Here is a 24927-nt window from a genome sequence, read left to right on the forward strand (position 1 = left end):
TTAATGCCAACCTTGGACACTTGATGTCATTCCTGGAGCGCTGCCACAGATGCTCCTGGAAACTTGATTTTCTTGCTACTGCTGCTGCAGCTCATCACTACCAAATGGAATCTCCACTCCTTTCACTTGCTTGAGTCATTAATTACCCATGCAGATTTCTTTTGGAGTGTGATGGGAATGTTCTGGAATTAGTTAGTGTCAATGGTTATACAACTCTGTGACTGTATGAGAGACGACTGAAGTGTATACTTTAAAGGGGTGAATTTTTTAAAATAAATAATTACCCATACAATCCCATGGTGACTGCAAACAAGCCTACATCACATGTTCCCATTCTAGCTGGAAGAATGGCTAGACCACTAAGTATCCAATTCTCAGATTCTGTAAAGGGAGGAAGTGACACTCTGTTGTCTACCAACACTCAAGAGATTCCCAAATATAAGAAGGAGAATTAAGATGATTTCCAGGGGAAAAAAACAAATAATTAGTATAATTCATCCCTTAGACTGTACAATATCCACATGAGACCTTCTTCAAATTTTTCAGGTTTAAAAAATGCTGCCACATAATTAATACCATAACTATCGCCTATATGCTGAAAACACCTATAGCCTTTATTTAAGGAGGGATGATCCAAATTTTAATCAACATCCATTAAATCCTGGATCTCTTGCAACTATAGGTCTGCCATGATCCTATTTCAATATTCTGTGACATGTGTACTAAACTGTAAATTGAACAACCACCAAACTACCTGATATAAAAGTGACAGAAAGAAAAAGGAAATAAAAGGAAACACACATGTATATACACATACATAACACACATACATACACACACTCCTATATGGCAAAGAAGAAAATGTAGGAGAAAACTACAATCTTATTTCTATAGCTATTCATAAAGGTGTTTTTATTTTTATGACTCCCTTCTTATAATTTTTTCCCATCAGCTAGCCAGTTAGTTTTCCCAGTAGACTAATCAAATTCTAATTTATAAAAGGCTCTGTTGGAATAGCATTAAATTAGACCACTTGCCAAGGAAGTACTAGAGAGCAGCCAAAATATTAGATGAGTTCTATTCAGAGACTTCCCATCCTTTAATGTATATCACATATGTTATTACCCTTGATGGTGAAGATCAATCATGAGAGCCAGCTTCATAGCCCTCCTTTTTGAATGATAATTCAGTGGCTTGAGGAGTCCAAAATGGCTAGGCAGAAGTTTTATCTTCTAATTCAACATAGAACTTGCTGTGTCCCTGGTAGAAACATTTCTCCCTTGAGTACAAACACCTCTGCACTAGTAGAGTATAGTGTTTTAGGGACAGGAAATATTTCTAGCCATAATCAGATGTCACTGAGAACATGCAGCTCCCAATTCCATCCACTAGTTCCTCTATTCATGAGTGACACGACACCCTGTATTAGCTGCTGGTTAAGAGTATCAATGCATCCTAGAGGACAATATCCTAAATATGCAACTGTGACCTCTTAGCAGACATGATAATCATTTAACCATTCCCCCATCCTTAAAGGTCAACAGCTAGGAGATCGTGGGGTATATGGTAAAATCCATGAATCTGATGGGCAACTGCCCAGTAAATTGAGTTCCTTGGTCAGGAGCAAGATTGTGTGCAAACTTCATGATGTTGTAAAAGGAAATCAGTAAGTTCATGGTCTGGCAAATGCATGAAAAGCAGGGCAAGCAAATTTCAGTGCAGAGTAACTAACTATTTTACACAGTAGAAGTGTCTAAAATAATCAACCTATGATTATATTTCTACTTTAGGGTCATATTTTCCACAAGCTTATCAACAGTTTTCTCCACTAGGGGCCTTCTGATGAGCTTTTGTGTGGAATAAAAGAGTCTTACATCCAAATACATATTCATTATACATTTCACTTCTTTTTTAATTCTTCTTTTAATTTCCTTAACTTCACCACCAAACTATTAGCCATGGCCCAGGAAACAATATAGCTACTCAGATCAGGCCATCTCTCTGTCCAGGCGATACGGACATGGAGTGTTTTGCTCCAGGTTCTGTCCAGTGGGAAGATTTTCTTTTCCATTTTCCTTCAAAGGAAACTGTGAAGTCAGCTATTATACTGCAACAGTACACTTCCATAATGTTAGGCCCACTTTTCCTAGCAACTCTTCATGAGGCTAAAAGATGGAAATTGAGGGAAGGATGGCATTGCAGCGAAACAGACACATCCAAGTCACTTGCACAATTTGTTTTTCATGTCCTGCTGTGGCCTAGTACTGTTAACACAAAGTTTATAAGTCCCTTTTTTTTCTGAGATTTGCCTTTACCCTCTGTTACTTATGTGTCTTTTCAAGACTAAAGCAGAATGTATCTTATATTTTCTGCTTTTGGGGTAGAGGAAGAAAGGTTAGCCAGACCAATAGCTGCATACCAGTAGCTAGGTGCTCTATTTATTTGCTCCCATTAAGAGGCCACATCTGGAAACTGCAGCTGCTATAGGAGTAACAATCTGATTAAGCTTCCAGCAATTCACTACCATTCTCAAAGTTCATATCCAACCCCTGTAAGCAATAGGCAAGCTGGCAGATTAAAAGGAAATGTGAAGAACTCATTACCCCTGTTTCTTTCAAGACCAAAAATGGCACTGATATTTGTATTTCCCTTAGATGTACTATAGATGTACTATTTATTAGGGAGGCAGAGCTCCAGAAATTTCCACTTAGTCCTCTTTAGCATAACAGCTCTTGTTCTCTAGGGCAGGAAATAGAAGAGTGGATTCTGCCTATTGCTAAGCATATCCTGAGTGCAGAAAAATAGGGTGGTGTCAAGGTCTCACAGGGCCTGGCATATGGCAGATGAACCAAGATTCCATTTGTGTTCTGACTCTCAGGGTGTCCTGGGTCCCCAGAAATTAGAATTAACACAGATCTAGTAACAGCAACAACAACAAAAAACTTTTGAAGGCTTTGTATAGCCCTTTTCCCTGTGCCAACCAAGGACCTTTGAGCTACCTGGTAAATGACCAAGGACCCCTGAAAAAGGCTAGGAGTCAGAGACTCTGTTTGTACTATCATGTTATCGAAGGTTGTACCCTCAAAGGTGCTATTTTTTATTCAAGGTCTCTGGGTGTGTGAACTAACTTAGGTCTGGAAATTGAACATAGATCTATGACTGTCAAAAGATGAATCAAGTTAGATTTCTGTTCACCAGACCTGGAAATTTTCCAGTTATACAAATCAAATACGAAATTTGTAGGTTTCTCATCCATTTTGGTCCAAGGATCCCATGATTAGTTTGGCAATACCAAAGATCCCAGCTGGACTAATCATTGTTATCATCAGGCAGGCCTTGCAGACTATGACAATAACTGTGCCCTCCTTTGATCCTAGAAGTTAGATATGGCTAGTTGGAAGCTGCTACCTTGGATCCTGTTACCTCCACTGGAGTCAGAGAATCCACTTCAGTGGCAATGTTTCCATTATTTCTGGCTTAGAGAGAACAGTTATGAAAGTGATTTTCAAGAACACTTGTAGTCACCCAAAGCCTTAGTGAAAGAAATATATTCTGGGCCTTCTTAGGGGACATAATCTGGGGATAGATGGACAGGTTACCATCCTTCAATATTCCCATCTTCATAAGTCAGTAAATAGCTTTTTCTATATTAATTCTCACATTCGAATCACCTGAATATTTTTTAAGTATCAATACCTGGATCCTACCCCTGGACATTCAATGCGATTGACCTGGGTTGGCTTGAGCATTGGTATTTTCCAAACATTCCAGGGGATTCTAATGTAGAGCCAGAATCGAGAACCGCTGCCACTATGTCCCTATGGGTCTATGGCCTGCAAATCCTCTTGACAGTAAGTTCCATAACGATCAGGATTCTTAATTCAAGCAATAGAATCCAACTCTGATTTAAGCAAGGATAGACAGCGAAATGATATTCAAGTAAGTCACAGAATTGCGGGGAACACTGGAGAACATGGCTTGGAAAACGCACAAATAATAAGGCAGGCATCAGTCAGGATTAAGGTAAAATCCTGCAACAAAACCAGTCTGGTGTGTACATCGCAGCTTGCTCTATGACAGCTGGCCACGAGCGCTGGAGGCTGCTGCTGTCCTACCCTCTGCTGCCCTGATTCTTTATATCACTGGATCATGATTCCTCACACGGAACAACTATGACTAGTTAAGCCTATGACATGGCTATACCCCTTGTTGCCCAGAAGGCTGGGAGAGGGAATATCTGCCCTTCTCAACTTCTTATTGGAAGGTGCTCTCTGAATTTCACCAAAATTCAAGGTAAATAACTCCAAAAATATCAAAACAAGGTTCAGCTGCTAGGCAGCCAAAAAATGATAGACACTTTCCATATCCTGTTATAAACATCATACTGAAACATACCAATTATACAGCACCATTAGGGAAGGAGAAACCCTGTGAGTTGGAAATCTTGAAACTTATACTTTACATGCGATGCACGTGTTAACTCGCAAAGTTAAAAATCTTTCTAAAATAGATTATACATTCTCTCATACTTACAGGTGACACAAAACAAAATTTAAACTTGTGTTCCTGAAATCATTAGGAACAGCAATTGGTAACTTGGGGTATAAAACAATAGTTACTGAGGTCCTGATAGCCTTCTATTATACCGTTAAAAAGTCCCAGAATGCTAGAGCTGTAGTGCCCTGTTTTTTTATCCTTTTTCTTCCCCTTGGCTTCCAGGTTCTTCAATTGTGTTTTTTTATTTTTAGTAGTCCAACTTTCTTTTAATTTTTTCTTTCTAATCTGCTGTAGGCTGGAAAAACAAGTAACTCTGAGAATTGGAGAGTTTAAATTGGTAAGTTAAAGACTACATGATCTGAGCCTCGTGTACTTCTGTGATTACAGTACATAAATTCACTTCTACTATTTGGAATGCTCAGGAGGCAGTTATGTTTACTTCAGTGGTTTCCAGTATCCTAGTGACATTGGGAAATATAATCTCCAGATGCATGAAGAAGAAAAGAGAAGGAACTTTTCTTTGGTAAGATTCTACGAGAGCCACTTTAAAGACATAATCTCATTGAGGGTAAGTTTTACGGAAGGGGAAAGCTGAAGCTGGAAGGCACCATGATAGATTAAGAGGTAGAGTCTATTCCCCTTCCTCTTGAATTTTGATTGGACTTTGTGTCTCCCTTGATGAAAAGAAAGTGACAGAAGTTCTGGAACTTCTAAGGCTAAGTCACAAGAAGGCTTGCAGTTCCTGCCTGGGTCCGTTGGGATGTTCACTCTGGGAAAAGCTAGCTTCCATGCAAGGAGTGCAGTTCCCCTGAGACTGACATGGTGAAGATGTCAGGCACTGGCGTGCTTTTCCACAGCCCTAGCTGAGCCCAGTCTTCCAGCCATCTCCAATATGGTGCCAGATATTCACAAGAAGCCATTGTGGCCTCCCCACAGCAGCCCACCCACCACCCAAATACCACTGAGAGACAGCCAGTGCCACCTGGCGCTAAGGAATCACCAGCTGTGCCCACTCAAATTCCTGACCCACAAAATCATGAGATATGACAGAATTGTTGTTTTAAGCCACTTGGTTTCTCGACAGTATTTTACACAGCAATAGATAACCAGAAAAGACATTAAATAAATTGATTGGTTCCTTTAGCTAACATGTATTCAAATCAGGAGTCAAACTCATATTGTCTTAACACCCCCTAATTTCATAGTGCCTCCAGTGAGAGACTAGGATGTTTATACTGTGAAACTATTTTTTAAGTAGACAAAATGTCAAAGTCTTTTTGTTCTTTTAATATCTGATTTTTGTATAAAAGCTTATAGCTTAAAAAATGTCACACTTTCTCATATCTTTCATTCTTAAAACCATACATTGAAATAAATCTTATTGTTTCTATTTTATAAAAGAAAAGGCTACAAACAATGAAACTGTGTCTCCAATCTGGGTTCTCTGACTCCAAAAGGGACACTCTTACCATTAAAGTAAAATACTTTTTCATCTATTCCATACTTAGTCCTTTACAATGAAATTTTTAAAGACAAAATAATCTATCTTCAGCTTGGATTCCAGTGGAGGGCTTAGTGTTATTGCTACCTTCATGCCAAAATAAAACTTCAGGATGAGAAAGCAGAAATGTATGCCAAGGAAATTAATATTGTTACCTTCAATTCTAATTCTGGCTTTAAGTTTTATAGTATCCCATTTACTATAGTTGTCCCTTCCTGCACTAAATAGTTCTATCTTGCTACTCAGACAAGAAATCCAGAAAGTGTTTCTATCAGCAAAATGTTCATCAGCCCCCTTAACTGCTAAAGTGATGTAGCTCATGGCAGTGGGCATTGATATTAAGTTCCATCCTTTCCAATTAAAATATTATATTCCTCTTCCTGATCATTCTTTAGACCTTAGCTGATCTCTCATGTTCATTTTTATGACCAATCCTACTTGCCTAAAAACTATGAAATCAATAAACGAGTTAGACAATTTTAAAGAGCAATAGGTATTTCTTTAGAGCTTCAAAATATATACCTTGCACTTTTTTTAGTGAGTTTTTCTAAACATCCATTTTTAAAGATATCATTAGTCAATTTAAAACCTTCTCAAAATTGAGCAAAAGAATACATTCTATATAAACTAGAATAAAAATAAGCTTCCATTTACACTTTTATTCATATAGATGATGGAATAGTAGATGTTGCCTACTTCCCCCTCAAGTCCCACCTCATAACATTGATGTAGTTAACATATACTCAGTTTCCTCATACAGTTAAAATCCAGCCAAAACTTACATTCAGTGTGCAGTGCACTATACAGGAACTTACTGTGAAGAGCAGTTCTAGAAAATATTCAGGTAAAGGAACATCAGGCAGAATCCTGAAATGAAAAAAAAAAAAGTGTTGGGCATTACTTTAGGTGATTGACAAGGATAAAAATCAAGCAGCTGTAAAGAATAATCTCCCTAGAATGGGAAGGTCTGTTTGATTGAAGGAAAGTTTTACCCTAAGAGTATAGACTAGGGAGATGAGAGCAGACATAAAATGCAAGTTACAAAGCAGCTATCCATCTCCTGTGATACTGAGCTTACACTCAAATATCTCTTTATCCTGGCAAGATTTGCTGAATTGTATAATATTCATCAGTATTAATTCTTGGACCTGAGTAATCAACACTCATCTTTAACTGGAAATTTTCTCTTTCAATTTTCCTTCTTTTTTATCCTTATTAAGTTTTGGACAACTTTATCTGCTTCAATTAGATATATACTTTTCAAAACCGATTTGGACCATGACCAAGCAAATATAGATTTCATTACGGAAACCAAAGGCAGATTTTTCTCATTTTTCAAAGACTGCTACACAGTAATTTCATTAATGCTCCTAACCTTGGATGGGAAACTTTCTTATATCCTCACAAACATAGACATCAGCAAAAAATTTGTGGTAAATGGAAACAGACAATGGTGTTGAAAAATATAGCTATTGGCTTCATTTTTTATCTTCCTGTTTTTCAGTATTGACATATTTTCTATTGTTAGGATGACGTATTTCAAATGCAGGTCAGGCATCCTTTTTAACCACAAAAATATTCAAATATATACCTTCCAGCTTCTTGGGTATTAACAGGAAATCCCTACATTTAGTACTGAAAAAAATCCTAAAACTGACTATAGGATAGGAATAAGAAAATAGAAAAAAAAAAATAGAGGCAGGGTGAAAATTAAGACACCATGGGGATTCTCATTAAGAAAAACAAAACAATTTTAAAACTAGAATAAAGATTGTATTGTTTTAAACCTACACAAAAAATGCGTAGCCATCTCTAATCCAATATCCTCAATTTACTACTGAGTAAACAGAGGTCTTAAAACACTCATTAACTTGCCGGAAGTTACAAAATTGGAGTAAAAATCTTAAGACCACTACTTTTTTTTTTTTTAAGGCATATGAACTGTTTTATTCCATTTTATTTGTCATGGTATTATACATGAGTATTATTAGTCCCACTATATAGGTGAGTCTTAGAGGGGAGAGAGTACATGCCCATGGCAGCAGTTGTAAAGATGGCAACTCCTCATTCTTTTTGTTTGTTTGTTTGTTTTTTAACATCTTTATTGGAGTATAATTTCTTTACGATGTTAAGTTTCTGCTGTATAACAAAGTGAATCAGCTATATGTATACATATATCCCCATAACCCCTCCCTCTTGCATATCCCTCCCACCCTCCCTATCCCACCCTTCTAGGTGGTCACAAAGCACTGAGCTGATCTCCCTGTGCTATGTGGCTGCTTCCCACTAGCTATCTATTTTACACTTGTTAGTGTATACATGTCCATGCCACTCTCTCACTTTGTCCCAGGTTACCCTTCCTGCCCCCGCCCCGTATCCTCAAGTCCATTCTCTAGTAGGTCTGCATCTTTATTCCCGACTTGCCCCTAGGTTCTTCAGACCATTTTCTCTTTTTTTTTTTAGATTCCATATATATGTTAGCACACGGTATTTGTTTTTCTCTTTCTGACTTACTTCACTCTGTATGACAGTCTCTAGGTCCATCCACGTCTCTGCAAATGGCACAATTTCATTTCTTTTTATGGCTAAGTAATATTCCATTGTATATATGTACCACATCTTTTTTATCCATTCCTCTATTGATGGACATTTAGGTTGCTTCCATGTCCTAGCTATTGTAAATAGTGCTGCAATGAACACAGGGGTGCATGTAGCTTTTTGAATTACAGTTTTCTCCAGATATATGCCCAGGAGTGGGATTGCTGGGTCATATGGTAGCTCAATATCAAAACAAAAACAAACAAACAAACAACCCCATCAAAAAATGGGCAGAAGACTTAAATAGACATTTCACCAAAGAAGACATACAGATTGCCAACAAACACATGAAAAGATGCTCAACATCACTAATTATTAGAAAAATGCAAATCAAAACTACAAAGACGTATCACCTCACACCAGTCAGAATGGTCATCATCAAAAAATCTAGGGGGCTTCCGGGAAAATGGAGGAAGAGGAAGACGTGGAGATGACCTTCCTCCCCACAGATACACCAGAAATACATCTACACGTGGAACAACTCCTACAGAACACCTACTGAACACTGGCAGAAGACCTCAGACCTCCTAAAAGGCAAGAAACCTCCCATGTACCGGGGTAGGGCAAAAGAAAAAAGAATAAACAGAGACAAAAGAATAGGGACGGGACCTGCACCGGTGGGAGGGAGTTGTGAAGGAGGAAGGGTTTCCACACACTAGGAAGCCCCTTTGCAGGTGGAGACTGCGGGTGGCGGAGGGGGAAATCTTCGGAGCCCCGGAGCAGAGCACAGCAACAGGGGTATGGAGGGCAAAGCAGAGAGACTCCCGCACAGAGGATCAGGGTCGACCGGCACTCACCAGCCTGAGGGGCTTGTCTGCTCACCCGCCAGGTGGGCGGGGCTGAGAGTTGAGGCTCGGGCTTCGGTCGAAGCGCGGGGAGAGAACTGGGGTTGGCGGCGTGAACACAGCCTGCAGGGGGTTAGTGCACCACGACTAGCCGGGAGGGAGTCCGGGGAAAAGTCTGGACCTGCCGAAGAGCCAGACTTTTTCTTACCTCTTTGTTTCCTGGTGCGTGAGGAGAGGGGATTAAGAGCGCTGCTTAAAGGAGCTCCAGAGACGGGTGTGAGCCGAGGCTAAAATCCCGGGCCCCAGAGACCGGCATGAGACGCTAAGGCTGCTGCTGCCGCCACCAAGAAGCCTGTGTGCGATCACAGGTCACTAACCCCCTGCCAGGGAGCCTGTGCAGCCCGCCATTGCCAAGGTCCCGGGATCCAGGGACAACTTCCCCGAGAGAACGCACAGCGCGCCTCAGGCGGGTGCAACGTCATGCCGGCCTCTGCCGCCGCAGGCTCGCCCCGCACTCCGTGCCCCTCCCTCCCCCCGGCCTGAGTGAGGCAGAGCCCCCGAATCAGCGGCTCCTTTAACCCCGTCCTGCCTGAGCGAAGAACAGACAGCCTCCAGCGACCTACACGCAGAGGCGGGACCAAATACAAAGCTGAGCCCCTGGCAGCTGTGAGAACAAAGAAGAGGAAGGGAAATCTCTCCCAGCAGCTTCAGAAGCAGCAGATTAAAGCTCCACAGTCAACTTGATGTACCCTGCATCTGTGGAATACATGAACAGACAATGAATCATCCCAAATTAAGGAGGTGAACTTTGAGAGAAAGATTTATGATTTTTTTCCCCTTTTCCTCTTTTTGTGAGTGTGTATGTGTATGCTTCTGTGTGAGATTTTGTCTGTATAGCTTTGCTTCTACCATTTGTCCTAGGGTTCTATCCGTCCGTTTTTTTTTTATTTGTTTTTTCTCTTATTTTTTTTATTTTAATAACTGTATTATATTTTATCTTACTTTATTTTATTTTACTTTATCTCCTTTCTTTTTTCCTTCCTTCCCTCCTTTCTTCCTTCCTCCCTCCCTCCCTCCTTTCTTTCTTTCTTTCTTTCTTTCTTTCTTTCTTTCTTTCTTTCTTTCTTTCTCTCTTTCTTTCTACTTCTACTAATTCTTCCTTTCTACTTTTTCTCCCTTTTATTCTGAGCCGTGTGGATGAAAGGCTCTTGGTGCTGCAGCCAGGAGTCAGTGCTGTGCCTCTGAAGTGGGAGAGCCAACTTCACGACACTGATCCACAAGAGACCTCCCAGCTCCACGTGATATCAAACAGTGAAAATATCCCAGAGATCTCCATCTCAACACCAGCACCCAGCTTCACTCAATGACCAGCAAGCTACAGTGTGGACATTCTATGCCAAACAACTAGCAAGACAGGAACACAACCCCACCCATTGGCAGAGAGGCTCCCTAAAATCATAAGTCCACAGACATCCCAAAACACACCACCAGACATGGACCTGCCCACCAGAAAGACAAGATCCAGCCTCATCCACCAGAACACAGGCACTAGTCCCCTCCACCAGGAAGCCTACACAACCCACTGAACCAACCTTAGCCACTGGGGACAGACACCAAAAACAACGGGAACTGCGAACCTGCAGCCTGCAAAAAGGAGACCCAAAACACAGTAAGATAAGCAAAATGAGAAGACAAAAAAACACACAACAGATGAAGGAGCAAGATAAAAACCCACCAGATGTGACAAATGAAGAGGAAATAGGCAGTCTACCTGAAAAAGAATTCAGAATAATGATAGCAAAGATGATCCAAAATCTTGGAAATAGAATAGACAAAATGCAAGAAACATTTAACAAGGACATAGAAGAACTAAAGATGAAACAAGCAATGATGAAGAACACAATAAATGAAATTAAAAATACTCTAGATGGGATCAATAGCAGAAAAACTGAGGCAGAAGAACGGATAAGTGACCTGGAAGATAAAATAGTGGAAATAACTACTGCAGAGCAGAATAAAGAAAAAAGAATGAAAAGAACTGAGGACAGTCTCAGAGAACTCTGGGACAACATTAAACACAGCAACATTTGAATTATAGGGGTTCCAGAAGAAGAAGAGAAAAAGAAAGGGACTGAGAAAATATTTGAAGAGATTATAGTTGAAAACTTCCCTAATATGGGAAAGGAAATAGTTAATCAAGTCCAGGAAGCACAGAGAGTCCCATACAGGATATATCCAAGGAGAAATACACCAAGACACATATTAATCAAACTGTCAAAAATTAAATACAAAGAAAACATATTAACAGCAGCAAGGGAAAAACAACAAATAACACACAAGGGAATCCCCATAAGGTTAACAGCTGATCTTTCAGCAGAAACTCTGCAAGCCAGAAGGGACTGGCAGGACATATTTAAAGTGATGAAGGAGAAAATGTTACAACCAAGATTACTCTACCCAGCCAGGATCTCATTCAGATTTGATGGAGAAATTAAAACCTTTACAGACAAGCAAAACCTGATAGAGTTCAGCACCACAAAACCAGCTTTACAACAAATGCTAAAGGAACTTCTATAGGCAAGAAACACAAGAGAAGGAAAAGACCTACAATAACGAACCCAAAACAATTAAGAAAATGGGAATAGGAACATACATATCGATAATTACCTTAAATGTAAATGGACTAAATGCTCCCACCAAAAGACACAGATTGGCTGAATGGATACAAAAACAAGACCCATATATTTGCTGTCTACAAGAGGCCCACTTCAGACCTAGAGACACATACAGACTGAAAGTAAGGGGATGGAAAAAGATATTCCATGCAAAGGAAACCAAAAGAAAGCTGGAGTAGCAATTCTCATATCAGACAAAATAGACTTTAAAATAAAGACTATTAGAAGAGACAAAGAAGGACACTACATAATGATGAAGGGATCAATCCAAGAAGAAGATATAACAATTGTAAATATTTATGCACCCAACATAGGAGCACCTCAATACATAAGGCAAGTACTAACAGCCATAAAAGGGGAAATCAACAGTAACACATTCATAGTAGGGGACTTTAACACCCCACTTTCACCAACGGACAGATCATCCAAAATGAAAATAAATAAGGAAACACAAGCTTTAAATGATACATTAAACAAGATGGACTTAATTGATATTTATAGGACATTCCATCCAAAAACAACAGAATACACATTTTTCTCAAGTGCTCATGGAACATTCTCCAGGATAGATCATATCTTGGGTCACAAATCAAGCCTTGGTAAATTTAAGAAAATTGAAATTGTATCAAGTATCTTTTCCAACTACAACGCTATGAGACTAGATATCAATTACAGGAAAAGATCTGTAAAAAATACAAACACATGGAGGCTAAACAATACACTACTTAATAACGAAGTGATCACTGAAGAAATCAAAGAGAAAATAAAAAAATACCTAGAAACAAATGACAATGGAGACACAGAGACCCAATACCTATGGGATGCAGCAAAAGCAGTTCTAAGACCGAAGTTTATAGCAATACAATCCTACCTTAAGAAACAGGAAACATCTCAAATAAACAACCTAACCTTTCACCTAAAGCACTTAGAGAAAGAAGAACAAAAAAACCCCAAAGTTAGCAGAAGGAAAGAAATCATAAAAATCATATCAGAAATAAATGAAAAAGAAATGAAGGAAATGATAGCAAAGATCAATAAAACTAAAAGCTGGTTCTTTGAGAAGATAAACAAAATTGATAAACCATTAGCCAGACTCATCAAGAAAAAAGGGAGAGGGAGAAGACTCAAATCAATACAATTAGAAATGAAAAAGGAGAAGTAACAACTGACACTGCAGAAATACAAAAGATCATGAGAGATTACTACAAGAAATTCTATGCCAATAAAATGGACAACCTGGAAGAAATGGACAAATTCTTAGAAATGCACAACCTGCCAAGACTGAATCAGGAAGAAACAGAAAATATGAACAGACCAATAACAAGCACTGAAATTGAAACTGTGATTAAAAATCCATCAACAAACAAAAGCCCAGGACCAGATGGCTTCACAGGAGAATTCTATCAGACATTTAGAGAAGAGCTAACACCTATCCTTCTCAAACTCTTGTAAAATATAGCAGAGGAAGGAACACTCCCAAACTCATTCTACAAGGCCACCATCACCCTGATACCAAAACCAGACAAGGATGTCACAAAGAAAGAAAACTACAGGCCAATATCACTGATGAACATAAATGCAAAAATCCTCAACAAAATGCTAGCAAACAGAATCCAACAGCACATTAAAAGGATCATACACCATGATCAAGTGGGGTTTATCCCAGGAATGCAAGGATTCTTCAATATACACAAATCAATCAACGTGATACACCATATTAACAAATTGAAGGAGAAAAAACATATGATCATCTCAATAGATGCAGAGAAAACTTTCGACAAGTTCAACACCCATTTATGATAAAAACCCTGCAGAAAGTAGGCATAGAGGGAACTCACCTCAACATAATAAAGGCCATATATGACAAACCCACAGCCAACATTGACCTCAGTGGTGAAAAACTGAAAGCATTTCCACTAAGATCAGGAACAAGACAAGGTTGCCCACTCTCACCACTATTATTCAACATAGTTTTGGAAGTTTTAGCTGCAGCAATCAGAGAAGAAAAGGAAATAAACTGATTTCAAATCGGAAAAGAAGAAGTAAAGCTGTCACTGTTTGCAGATGACATGACACTATACATAGAGAATCCTAAAGATGCTACCAGAAAACTACTAGAGCTAATCAATGAATTTGGTAAAGTAGCAGGATACAAAATGAATGCACAGAAATCTCTGGCATTCCTATACACTAATGATGAAAAATCTGAAGTGAAATCAAGAAAACACTCCCATTTACCATTGCAACAAAAAGAATAAAATATCTAGGAATAAACCTACCTAAGGAGACAAAAGACCTGTATGCAGAAAATTATAAGACACTGATGAAAGAAATTAAAGATGATACAAATAGATGGAGAGATATACCATGTTCTTGGATTGGAAGAATCAACATTGTGAAAATGAGTATAGTATCCAAAGCAATCTACAGATTCAATGCAATCCCTATCAAACTACCACTGGCATTTTTCACAGAACTAGATCAAAAACTTTCACAATTTGTATGGAAACACAAAAGACCCCAAATAGCCAAAGCAATCTTGAGAACGGAAAACGGAGCTGGAGGAATCAGGCTCCCTGACCTCAGACTATACTACAAAGCTACAGTCATCAAGACAGTATGGTACTGGCACAAAAACAGAAAGATAGATCAATGGAACAGGATAGAAAGCCCAGAGATAAACCCACACACATATGGTCACCTTATCTTTGATAAAGGAGGCAGGAATGTACAGTGGAGAAAGGACAGCCTCTTCAATAAGTGGTGCTGGGAAAACTGGACAGGTACATGTAAAAGTATGAGATTAGATCACTCCTTAATACCATACACAAAAATAGGCTCAAAATGGATTAAAGACCTAAATGTAAGGGCAGAAACTATCAAACTCTTAGAGGAAAACATAGGCAGAACACTCTATGACATAAATCACAGCAAGATCCTTTCTGACCCACCTCCTAGAGAAATGGAAATAAAAACAAAAATAAAGAAATGGACCTAATGAAACTTCAAAGCTTTTGCACAGCAAAAGAAACCCAAAAACAAGACCAAAAGACAACCCTCAGAATGGGAGAAAATATTTGCAAATGAAGCAACTGACAAAGGATTAATCTCCAAAATTTATAAGCAGCTCATGCAGCTCAATAACAAAAAAACAAACAACCCAATCCAAAAATGGGCAGAAGACCTAAATAGACATTTCTCCAAAGAAGATATACAGACTGCCAACAAACACATGAAAGAATGCTCAACATCACTAATCATTAGAGAAATAAAAATCAAAACTACTATGAGATGTCATCTCGCACCTGTCAGAATGGCCATCGTCAAAAAATCTAGAAACAATAAATGCTGGAGAGGGTGTGGAGAAAAGTGAACCCTCTTGCACTGTTGGTGGGAATGTAAATTGATACAGCCACTGTGGAGAACAGTATGGAGGTTCCTTAAAAAACTACAAGTAGAACTACCATATGACCCAGTAATCCCACTACTGGGCATATACCCTGAGAAAATCATAATTCAAAAAGAGTCATGTACCAAAATGTTCATTGCAGCTCTATTTACAATAGCCCAGTGATGGAAACAACCTAAGTGTCCATTATTGGCTGAATGGATAAAGAAGATGTGTCACATATATACAATGGAATATTACTCAGCCATAAAAAGAAACGAAATTGAGCTATTTGTAATGTGGTGGATAGACCTAGAGTCTGTCATACAGAGTGAAGTAAGTCAGAAAGAGAAAGACAAATACCGTATGCTAACACATATATATGGAATTTAAGAAAAAAATAATGTCATGAAGAACCTAGGGGTAAGACAGGAATAAAGACACAGACCTATTAGAGAACAAACTTGAGGATATGGGGAGGGGGAAGGGTAAGCTGTGACAAAGCGAGAGAGAGGCATGGACATATATAACCTACCAAACGTAAGGTAGATAGCTAGTGGGAAGCAGCCGCATAGCACAGGGAGATCAGCTCGGTGCTTTGTGACCGCCTGGAGGGGTGGGATAGGGAGGGTGGGAGGGAGGGAAACGCAAGAGGGAAGAGATATGGGAACGTATGTATATGTATAACTGATTCACTTTGTTATAAAGCAGAAACTAACACACCATTGTAAAGCAATTATACTCCAATAAAGATGTAAAATAAATAAATAAATAAAGTAAATAAATAAATAAAAGCTACCCGGTGATTATCATGTTTAGCCAGGTTTGAGAAATGCTGAATTAGACACACTTATTGGCCAGGTAGAAAAAGTCCCATAATTGAAGTCACGTGAGACCCAGACATGCTTGCCAGTTGTATTTGCCCATTGCAAGTAACTTGTGCAAGTCCTAATTTTCTTACTTACAAGACAGTAATGGTAATAACCTGTAGGTTGTTGTGCGTTTTCTGAAACAAAAAAAATCTACCCACAGAAAATGCTGCAGAGAGTGTAAAGAAAAGGGAACCCTCTTGCACTGTTGGTGGAAATGTAAATTGATACAGCCACTATGGAGAACAGTATGGTGGTTCCTTAAAACACTAAAAATAGAACTACCATATGACCCACCAATCCCACTCCTGGGCATATACCCTGTTTTTTTGTTTGTTTGTTTGTTTGTTTGCAGTACGCGGGTCTCTCACTGTTGTGGCCTCTCCCGCTGCGGAGCACAGGCTCCGGACGCTCAGGCTCAGCGGCCATGGCCCACGGGTCCAGCCGCCCCGCAGCATGCGGGATTCTCCCGGACCGGGGCACGAATCCACGTCCCCTGCATCGGCAGGCAGACTCTCAACCACTGCGCCAACAGGGAAGCCCCCATATACCCTGTTTTGAAGTTCTTAACTACACCTTTTTTTTAAAGTTATCTTCTATTGCCTGAAATATCTTTATTTCCCCTTGGGATAATTCTTGAGTTGATCATCAACATACAACCAATGTCTCCTAGGAAGAAAAAGTCATATTATCTGCCCTAGTTATTACCACTCAGCTTATTCCATTTCTGTAGAAAAGAAGTTGCTGTTAGTTTCTGCTTTTGTATTGTCCTTGTTTTATGTTTTTGTCTTTTATTCCCCCCCCCTTTTTTTTTGCCAGAAATAAAACACCAAGCTTCTAGCCATGCTGTGCTCCAGTGTAAGTGAAGTAAACTATCACATTTATAGGCATACAGGAGTTATAATTAGTCTGTTTACACTGATAGTGTCATTATCTAATGTTTAAGTGTCTGTTCTGATTGGTCACCATCTTTTTTGTATCAGTAGTTAAGTATTACATTATGACTGACTTAGGACCCATGCCATTCATTTGTATTGCAGTCTCTTAGTCTGCAACCCTCTCTCACTGTACAACTTTCCTAAGTATTTACATTGTAAGCTTCCTGTACTCTGGCTCATCAACATAAATTCATTCATCTGATTTCTATTTGTAATAAATGTGTTGAGATATCCTGACAGCCTTCCTCCTGTCCTCTTTATTGCTGTAAGCTTTAAAAGCTTCTTATATCTTTATAATAATTTTAATGGAATCTCAGAAAGAAAGAATATGTCCCACATGGGCTCACTCTGTAGCTTCGATGTAGAAGTTAAAAATTATTTAATAAACTAGAACAAATTGAACAAATTATAGTTTGATAGAGATGGGGCAAATTATAAAATAAAACATACTTATGTGTTCAATTATAAAATAAAATATGTAATAAAATTCTAATAGTGCTTTTATATTTCAGATGCTGTGACAAACACAACTGATTAGAGAGAAGTTTATACATGACTTGTGTAATTTAAGGTAATATCAAATGTGAGAAAAATACTCTCCGCTCACTTCCAAAAATATGAACAGAAGAGAAACTGAGCTTCTAAGAAAGTTTTAAAGTTTATAAATTTAACAAGAATATTATGAATCTGATGAAACTAAAGGTATCTATATATTTAAAAGTGATAAAAGGAAATGGAAGATAAAACTAAGGAGCTGAGAGGATAGCAAGGAGAAGAAATTGCTAACTGTAAGAATAGAATGAATAAAATAATTGAAAAGGGATACTGCTAACTGTAAGAACAGAATGAGCAAAATAATTGAAAAAGGAACATCAAATCATCCACCAGCTGGAGTATGGAATCTAGAAAGCGATGGTGAAATACAAGGCTGATAAAGTAAGTTAGGGCTGTATTGTGGAAGGCTGTGCTTCTCAAACTGGAGTTTGTGAGAAACCAGGGGAAATGTAGCAATTTGCCAGATGTTCACATACTCCCTGGAACATATTCCTGGAGCATCCAGAGAAGCAATTTAATGGTAAGAATTTAAAACGTTATTGGAACACAATGACATTTTTAATCAATTTTAATACAAAATATGAAATATCAAAGACAGTTTAGGTGAAAACCTGCATTTTCTTGAGAATTTTTCTTCACTTTCTTTAGTAGTCAGAGGTATAATGATAGAAAAATTTAAGAATCATCACTGTAGTTTTATTTTAATGAGTAGACAATATGGATCCAAGGAGTGGTATGGTCAGAACGTTGCTTTAGTTCATCTAATCTGGAAGCAGGATAAAAGACGGAGTGAAAATGGGGTAGGTATGAGGTTCCGGGACTCTTTAGGTGCTATAACTAGACCAAGCTAGCAATAATAAAAGTTCAAGTAGAATAGTACATTACGGACGGGAACAAAAATGTAAAAACAAATTCATTACAGATAGTGACTATCAAACTTGCATATGACTATACTTGGGGACTCAGGAAAAAAGTCTGGATAATCCATTAGATATTGTGGTGTCATTGTGGGATTACAGGAAGAGGTTTGTAACGTTTGGTTTGGTTTAGAGCTGCAAACGAATTTAATGTTACCGTGTCTTGTGTTTGTAAGATTTATAATATTCAGAGAAATAAGTAAAAGGATCCTTGGGAAGATACTCTGTGTTAGCAGAAAGAAGTGGATATTTTTTGTAAGATGATTCCATCAGTGATTTCCCAATTAACCTCAGAATCAGCAACTTTAAATGTGGTAGGAAAAGTAGACGGACACCTATAGAAGTGAAAGCATGGTTCAGCAGCAGATGCTCAGGGTACAGTTTAAGGTGGGAAGGAGAGTGTAGTGGGGACAATTAGCTCTACCCTGGGCCTGTAGCAAGGAGACGGCTAGAAGCAGAGTAAGTAAACCAGCGCTCTAAAGAAAACTGAACAAATCTGTGAGGTAAAATAACATATGAAATTAGAGTATTTACATATAAAGAGACACCAATAATGCTTCATTACAGTAATCCAGATATTTATATCACCTCCAATAGCTTATTATTTTCCTATACTTATTTCATCTTGGGTATCACTGGTATTAGGGAGAAATTTATATTTATTCAATACCTGAGATGCCATTTGATTTCACTGAAAAAACACTTAGCTTGAAAAATAATGTCCAGTGGGATTCAAAGGAAAAAAATTGAAATAAGAATCAGCAGATCCAGCTTTTTTCTAACCTTCTAATACCTAGCTGTGATTTTTGATAAAGTGGATGTTTGCATTCATTCATTCATTCATTCATTTACTAATTATTAACTGAGCACCTACTCCCCACATTCCAAGCTCTGAGAGTTTGTGATACATCAATGAAAGCAAATATTCCTGCTCTCATGGAGATTGTACTCTTGCAGGAGGATACAGAAATAAAAAATGAACATAATGTATAATTAAATTTAGTACGTTACACCATGATAAGTTTTGTGGAAAAATTTAAAAGTAGAGCAAAGGAAATAGTGAGTGCCAGAGCTGGGGGAAGAAGTGTCAATGTTTAGAATGATCAGGATAGGTCTTATTTCAAATACAACATCTTAGCAGGAACTTGAAAAAGTTAGTCATGAGGATAACCAGGAAGGGTATATGTGTGTGTGTGTGTGTGTGTGTGTGTGTGTGTGTGTGTGTGTGTGCATGTTCAGGGTCGGGGGCGGATGCTATTTTCATATTATCCATAGACCCTAGCTTAGCATCACAGAGATAATCAAATTCTGATATATATTTCTTTAGTATATATAAATACAGAATTATTTAGTCTCTCTATGTCTCAGTTTTCTTATCTACAAAATGAAGGAATTGAACTAGATCCAGAATTATCTAAGTCAGAATAGCAAGGGTTAAGTGGTGACAGTATTAAAGAGAATATGTATAAAGTCTCTGTTACAGGAAGTACTTTGGTCCATTCATAAAATAGAGAAAAGGCCAGTTTTTCTGATACAGGAAGAACATGGAGGACTGTTATATAAGATAAGATTGGAATGGAAATGACGTCCTGGATCCATCATAATTTTGCAACATTAGCTGGTGGTGAATTCAAATTATCAAGTCAACATTTACATTCTTTAAGCAAATTGAATACATTGGATAAAAGATAAAATAATGCACGTAATAAAGGTAAATTTTGTTTTCTGAAGCATCTGTTTCACATATACATGTTAGTGTTTGTGTGAATTGGTCACCACATAAAGATTTCTTCTGGGGAACATAATCAAAAAAGTTTGACAGTGATCATGCGGGGCCTTAAAAATGATGTTAAATTTTAGAAAGCATAACACAAAAGAGATGTCCAGACCCATTCAGGGTAGCTAAAGAAAGCAGATCTTCACGTTGCAGGTAGCAGTATTTATACACACCATAAGAGAAAACTTCCTAACAGCTCCATCAATTCAACTACGTGCTTGGCTTTCCATCACTGGAAGTTGAATGGTGATCTTTCGGAGATACTGTGGAAGGATTCTTGCCTACCTTTAGGACATGGACCTTAAGGAGCAAGGCTTTACTCCAGGGCATGGAACATAAAATGATGCACGATGTCTTTCCTCATCAGGAAGTTTGTGATTAAATTTAAAGTCACACACACATAAAAAATAACAGTAAACAACCAACACAAAATATAAAAAAAGAGTGATAAAGATGGTAAAAATTCAAAGGTAGATTAAATCACTCTGAGTCAGGATGAACCAAGGAAAGCTCGGTAAGGAAAAGGGAGTTTTAGCTGAATCTTGAGGTAGAAGTGGTCGTGCATAGTTAGAAAAAAAGAGTTCCCATCAGGAGGAGACAAATGTGCATGAGTTGGGATGAGCAGGTGCAACCTGTTTGGTGACTGCAAACTCTACTGAGGACAGGGACCTGACTGAGGCCTGGCAGGTTATAAATAGGGAAGTCAAAATTGGGTCAGATTTTGTTGGACTTTGTCTTGAAGTATTGACCTGATGAAAGGGTTGGTTCAGGAAAATTTTCTGAACAGATGTGTCCATTTACATTAGATAGACTGTAAGAGAAAACTGAATATATATGTAAAGGTGTCCATCAAGGTGTAGTCAGGAAAACAGAAAACATTCCAGGTATTTCAATCAAGAAGGAATCAAATACAGTGGATTAGTTATTTATAAAACTCCTGCAAGGGGCTTCCCTGGTGGCGCAGTGGTTGAGAGTCCGCCTGCCGATGCAGGGAACACGGGTTCGTGCCCCGGTGTGGGAGGATCCCACATGCCGCGGAGCGGCTAGGTCCGTGAGCCATGGCCGCTGAGCCTGCTCGTCCGGAGCCTGTGCTCCGCAACGGGAGAGGCCACAACAGTGAGAGGTCCGCATACCACAAAAAAAAACAAAACAAAACAAAACAAAACTCCTGCAAGGGCTTCAGGAGTGAAGCTGAAAAAACAGGGTGGCATAAACTCTCCAGTTGACGTCTGACTTTTAGAGGGTCGAACACTTCAAGAAACTTAAACCTATGATCTGAGCTGCTTATAGCACCCAGGAGAGTAATTCACAGGGGGGAAACCAGAGGCTACTGAAAACTTCCCATCTGTCAAACCCCACACAACAGCCTACTGCAGATAAAGGAGCAATAGTATGGCTTTGGCGTCATTTCTGCCTTCCAAGTCTCACACTAGTCTCTTAATGGTGAAGTTGAAAGCTGAACCTTGCTGGTAAAGTATGCTGGTAAAGGATGTAGTCCCTAGGCTTCTAGGCTCATTGCCCAGAAGAGAGACTAGTAGTCTTGTTAAAAATACATGCACACGGGCTTCCCTGGTGGCACAGTGGTTGAGAGTCCGCCTGCTGATGCAGGCGACACGGGTTCGTGCCCCGGTCCGGGAAGATCCCACATGCCGCGGAGCGGCTGGGCTCGTGAGCCATGGCCGCTGAGCCTGTGCGCCCGGAGCGTACTGCAAAAAAAAAAAACCATACATACACTCAGCCCCTGGTCCCTGCAGATGCATCAACACTCCATTCTTTCTTTAAGACTCCTCAAATCTCTCTTCTCTCACCCTACAATCAATAGTATTTTCAATCTAGACTTTGAATAGAAATTCTTTCTCTGACTCATCATGACGACTTCCATATTCTTTCTTGGGCAGGAGTAGATTAATTTTTCTCTGTATTCTTTTCTTTCCTTAGGCAATAAACATAGAGAACCCTAATAATAGAATGTGGAAGCAACGGGGGAAGAAGGAAATTTCAGGGGAAATTTTCAATGCTATTTCAAAAAGTTTATCCCACCACAAGCCAGGCATCTTCTCCTTTTCCTCCTCAAGAGCGTAAATCAATTAGTCAAGTGAAAATTTTTAAAGGGGAAAACACAATACATTCATCTATTTTCATCTCATCTACTAAAGAGTAGATATAGCAATGTCTCAATAGGTACATTATTATCTCATACATAGTCTTACTGTATCTTAAAAAGAAACTTACATAAAAGCTGCTTAATATTCCTCAGAACAGCAAACCCAAGCAAGTCAGAACAGTCTGAGAATTTTTTAGTTTAAAGAGCACTCCAACACTGAAATGATCACTTCTTAAAATCTGTGTTATTAAGCTTTGCTCATGTGGCAAGTGACTTGTGTCTAGGAAGTTATTTAGCAATTATTTCTCATTATTTTAATAGGCATACACACAGCCAGTTAAAATTTCTTTCCAGGGATGATCCCATAAAGGCTGACTGGCAAATGAGAGTTTTCTCATCAATCAGCAATTATGATAATCAATAGCTCAGCAATTCATTCAGCAGTAATCAGTTAGATTCATTTGTCTCAGGCACTGAAATAACCCAGTGTTTTTTTTCAACATTTCAGTTCATACATTACTTTAATTCCACATATAAATGATACAAAACTAAAATTTTGTCATAAGAAAATAAAATGAGCTTCTATACCAAGCTAAATGTAAGAAATTTATTTTTAACTCCTTGTTCTTTAAAATAGAGGTTATTATTTTAATAAATTGCATCAAAATAAATTTAATCTACATACGGTGTGCAAATGATACAGTATATGCTGTTACAAATTGAATAATCAAATAAAAATCACTACCAATAAACACATTATATATTGGGAGTGTCTGAATTTGGGAGGTAAACCAAGTAAAATATATCAAGTAAAGTCATTTTTTTATCCTTAGACTTTTTTTCTACCTAAAAAAAATATAGACTTAGAAAAGAATGAGTTGAAATCTCAATGTGAATATTATACTTTTTAATTTAGGTAAATAATGCTGCTTGAATAATTAGAACTCATGCGGTAAAAAGATAAAGCAAACAGAGAAAAAAAGTTTTATGGTTTAAGGTGAATAATTTAAAGGAGAAAAAAATCACAGAATCTTACTGAAAGTTTAAATCAATTTAATATAATCATTGCAAGAACAAAAAGGCTTCATGCCATGCCATATATTACTGATGCAAAAGATGGATGATGATTAAAGATAATCATTCAGGAAGACTACAGTTGATGCATTTATTAAGGAAAAACTACAATCTGAAACCAATTCAAAACACAACCAACTTACCTGCTGCTGAATTTTTTATTCACCTTATGGATGTCATTTTTTAAACTGGTTGTTTGGCAGTGCACTCAGATTTTCACCTTAATTTTACTTTAAAAACCTGGTACTAACCTTGTATTCCAGATCAAAGTCACTAATGTTTTGTCTATTTAAAAAATTTTTTTTCCAATGGTGTGGTATTTATAATAGATACTTCATTATCAACAGAGACTAAAGTCACAGTAAATGAGATGTGTCACAAAGCTGCCTTGAAATGGTTTGTAATAGTTCCCAACCCCAAAGTAATTCCTTATCATGTGAACAAAGAAGAGAAAGGGAAACTTCTCCGTGCAGCCTCAGGAGCAGCAGATTAAATCTCCACAATCAACTTGATGTACCCTGCATGTGTGGAATACCTGAATATACAATGAATCATCGCAAAATCAAGGCAGTGGATTTTGGGAGCAACTGTAGACTTCGGGTTTGCTGTATGTGACTGACTAGTTTCAGATTTTTATATTTATCTTAGTTTTTAGCTCTTGTTATCATTGGTGGATTTGTTCATTGGTTTGGTTGCTCTCTTTTTTTTTTTATTACCTTTTTTATTTTAACAATATTTTTTTACTTTACTAACTTTATTTATTTTTCTTTCTCTCTTTTTTTTCTCCCTTTCCTTCTGAGCCATGTGGCTGACAGTGCCTTGGTGCTCCAGCCGGCTGTCAGGACTGAGCCTCTGAGGTGGGAGAGCCAAGTTCAGCACATTGGACCACCAGAGGCCTCCCAGCTCCATGTAATATCAACTGGCAAGAGCTCTCCCAGAGATCTCCATCTCAACGCTAAGACCCAGCTCCACTCAACGACCAGCAAGCTCCAGTGCTGGATAGACCATGCCAAACAACTAGCAAGACAGGAACACAACCCCACCCATTAGCAGAGAGGCTGCCTAAAATCATACTAAGTTCACAGACACCCCAAAACACACCACCAGACACAGTCCTGATGAACAGAAAGACAAGATCCAGCCTCATGCACCAGAACACAGGCATCAGTCCCCTCCACCAGGAAGCCTACACAACCCACCTGAACCAACCTTGCCCACTGGGGGCAGACACCAAAAACAATGGGAGCTA

The sequence above is a fragment of the Aethalodelphis obliquidens genome, unplaced genomic scaffold (assembly GCF_003676395.1).
Source record: "Aethalodelphis obliquidens isolate GAN/ISIS:26980383/991018 unplaced genomic scaffold, ASM367639v1 scaffold1, whole genome shotgun sequence".
In the NCBI taxonomy this organism is placed as follows: domain Eukaryota; kingdom Metazoa; phylum Chordata; class Mammalia; order Artiodactyla; family Delphinidae; genus Aethalodelphis; species Aethalodelphis obliquidens.